We start from the raw sequence: 4,237 nt of genomic DNA on the forward strand, positions 1-4,237 counted from the left end.
GGGTTTCTCAAAATCCTATTCTCCATATGATGTCTAGAGGGTAGTTTAGGTCGTGATAGCGAGATAGGGAGAGGGACAAAGAGAGAGAGAGAGAGGAGAGAGGAAAGTAGAGAGTGACAGGATTTGCTTTTAAACAACATATTATTGTTTATTATAATATTTTTAAACTATAATTGTTCTCCATAATTAAGTTGTAATTTTTTCCATTTTTCATAATTTTCCCTTTCATTAAAACCAAACAAAATAAACATGAGTTACACATGTTTGGGCCAAAACATGGCCCCAACCCAATATCACAAAACCAAAGGTGAATTGTTTTTGCTAAACTAAGAAAAGAAACAAAAACAATAGAAAATTTAACATTTCTCTGACAAAATCAGAGAAGGTCGAGAAAATTCCACGATAGTTCATCTTCTTCACTAGCCATCATTGATAGGCCTCAACCTTGGTAGACTCCGAATCCATTGCAAAAGTGTCACGATCCAACACTACCTCCTTAAACGTGACTTGGTCCTAAAAATATCAAGAGACTCCAAGCTAACCATAAAACATAGCATGACACTAAGACAACATACTAACTAAAACAATCACACACAATATAATATGTCTCAAATGATATTCTCAATATAATAGACAAATCAGAAGACAAAGACTCATACACAAAAGTACTAATGCTTTAAATAGCCTCTATAAAATATGAGTCTCTTGGACAAGCCCTGTATCACTCAAAACATTTAAACTGGAAAGTGAAGTCCGAAACCAACATAAGGTAACATAAGTGGCATGTCCCCGAATAGTTAGGACTCACCAAAGGCTATGTAAGTTGATAGAATCTTGTACTAACCACAAGTTTGATAGGATGAGTCAACACGTATCTTATAAAACAATATAGGAACACGAATGGTAAATGGTATGTACTCGAAACGCATTACAAATAGAAAATATGCATAAACATGACATAATAACATGGCAATGCAATGGCCAAGCAAACATAGCAAAAAAAAACTAGTGATCTGTTTTTGAAAATACAGTACCACGCCAATGCAATACAAAGTCATAATTAATATTATTTGTTGGAGATACCGTCAACAACAAAAACCATGTGAGTTATAACATGGATATCAATTTACTGCTCCCACATTGAAAAGAGAGTGTCTTATTTGTAAAGGTAGGACCATAATCATGAGATTAGGTGGATCCACTACCTAAAGTCAATTACGACACGAGGCACATAGCTCTAGGACAAGGAAATTCCTGTTAAAGGTCTCATGTATCTAGTAACAGGTACGTGTTCATCTTAATCCACCCGATGCTAATTAAACTCCCAACGAAAAACATACATAATCATAATCACAGCAAGAACTATAAGCAAAAAAAAATTGAGGTTTCTTTGGGAATCAATGAGCGGAGAAGAATCCATTGATGAAGTTACCACATAACTTGGTAGAAACCATAAGTGAAATCTTTAATGTAGTCTTGAAATCCTTAGAACCCTATCTTTTTTAGTGAGAAGACTTCAGAAAGGATTTTGGAATTTGAGAGGATGAGAGTGAGTAGAGGAACATAGGCGTCTTAGAAATTATTTATATTCTTCAAAATAGGACCAAGACGACGTAGTACATGAGTTAAAAGAATAATAAATCCAAACTACCCCTGACTCAAAACTATCGAACAACTACAATTAGATTGTCTACGTCTTCGTACATACTTCTACAAACCTTATTGTTCGCCAATAAATCTAAATTGCTGAAAGTTAAAGTCTCTAACGAAGATCAAAGGGCTGCAATCCACGACTCTTAAACCATAGCACAACCATCCCTATCCTTTCATACAACCCAAAAAACTAAAATCATAAGTTTTTAAAGATCAAGTCCATAAGACCTAACCATGAACCGTAATCCCATCGATGTGTCCTACTATTGGCTCGTACAAACAGGTATGAAACTTGAAATTTTCTATAACACCTCGCAATTTGAAAGAACTAGAAAGATATAGAATTAGAAAGGGTCATTTTACGGAAGAATGAAAAATCTTAAAAAATTGGTTAAATTATGTAAAGTTAGAGTTTTGGGTCAACTTCAAAAAATCATAAATCCCAGATCAAGATTATTTATGAGTTCTACAAGATACAAAAGGAAATATATTTCAATTTTCTATCCAATACCGCCAAGTTTTCTCAATTCTGAGTTCATAGAGATATGTATTTTAAGATGGGTTCTCTAGATAAGAAAAGACAAAACCAGATCTCGGAAGGTTATTTAGTCTTCTCCGTACCCAATTAATTAATTTCATTTTTGGTAATAAATTTGGGGTCCAAAATGACTCGATTCAGTTTAAGATTCAGTTATGGTTTTGAGAGAAAAGAAAAAAAAAGGAGAAAAGACAAAAAGAACCAATGAATCATCAAGTCTTGAGTAATTGCTTGTGGATTTCGTCAAAGGGTGATCCCTACAAGGTATGTGATATCAGATAATGTTGGGTTAGTTCACCCATGCGCCAATCGTGATTCAATTCAGCTTAATTATATTTTTGAAGAAAAGATTACGAGTTCATAAAATTTGTTTAAGTTCTTGTGGGTTCTTGTTGTTGAAGTTGTCGAGAAGTTTCTTGAGTTATATTCATAAAATTAGGTGTGATTTTGAGTATATTCTTACATACTTTTTTATATAGTCAAATTTGAGTGTTTGAGAAAGAACCAAGTGAATCTAGATAGTTTAGATTTGAAGAATAAACAAGAATATTGGGGAATTTTCTTGGCCATCGCGCCAGCCAGTGTGCCCCAAGTGTCTTAAGTGTACCCTCTGGCACTTAGAGCGCTAAGGACGTCAGAACTTCTACCTTTTTGGCTTCCGACTTTCTTCTGTTTCAGTTCCCAAGCAACGTACCAAATATTTCTAGTTGATTTATACATTCCAAGGTAGGTCTAAACATCAAAAAATCATCCATTAGCATGAGATCATGAGTCTTGAATCCATAATTTAATCCAAGGAAAATTAAGAGTCAAGTCAAGAGAGTTTCATACAATTTTCCAAAAGTCTTTTGCAAACATTTTAACTTTAATTTAAGATTGGAATTTAGAGTTGATTTATGAATGAAAAGAGAATTTTATTTCTACTAAAACAGTATATAGAGAATATGTATTCCCAAAGAGTAAATGATTTCACATTTAAACAAGAGAGGAAACATTGATTTCCGAGAGAGCCTTTTAGATAATTTTTAAATAATTACCTCAACTCACAGAAAGGGTTTTTGTTTGTAAAACATATGAGTTGAGTATATATTGGGAGTAGTATTGAGCATATATATATAGACAGTTCATAATATTTCAAGTCTTTATAAATCATACTTTTAGACCCGGTCAAGGAATTGGAAAATTCCTTAGATAATTCCTTAGTGATTTTTAGCATAGGCTAGTGGATCCACTTTGTTGAGGCATTCTGTATCATGGCAAGGTATAGGAAAATTCAGGCAGTGTGGGCGAGACGTTGTATCATCAGTCTAGCTAATAGTGATGATTGTCGATTAGAGAAACTCGTATTATATTACTTTATATGTAAACTGAGGTATTGTATTTCATTAATACATTGAGTAGTTACCTACTGTTTTAAAAGCTTTGTATAAACTGCACTTTTATCGTTGTTCTACTTTGTATTTGAGTTGAGTACTCATAAGTTGTGTAAAACTAAGGTAGGTATTCATTTTAGATTCCTTGCTGCGTTTACACTTATGTCATGTTTAGTTTTCCCCTCGCATGCTCATACATTTAATGTACTGATGTAATTTGGTATGCATCATTTTACGATGCATTTATAGGTAACCATTCATCGCTTTACTGATCCACTTGCGCACTCAGAGTCACTTGGTTACCCTCTTGTCTTCCCGAGGATTTCCTTTTTATTTGCTTTGTTATTCAGTTGTTAGGATGATCGGGGGTCTTGTCCCGAAATCCCTCTTAGTATTTATAAGCTTCATAGATAGTTAGATATGAGTTCTTTAGTATTATATTTCATATGTATTGCTAAAAGGCTTGAGGTGCACTTTGGCTAATTTGGATGTTTATCCTTATACATTCTAAGTTTATTTGAGAAAATTCTTCTTAAAGTACATTTGAATCATTGTTTTAATGTTTAAGTCTTGCATTATAATTTAATCGAGGCCAAAGGTTTTGTTGGGGCCAATAATTGTTCAAGAATTTTGGTCCCACCCAGGGTGTAGGCTCGAGATATGACAAACTTGG

The sequence above is a fragment of the Solanum lycopersicum genome, chromosome 3 (genome assembly GCF_036512215.1).
Source record: "Solanum lycopersicum chromosome 3, SLM_r2.1".
Taxonomy (NCBI): domain Eukaryota; kingdom Viridiplantae; phylum Streptophyta; class Magnoliopsida; order Solanales; family Solanaceae; genus Solanum; species Solanum lycopersicum.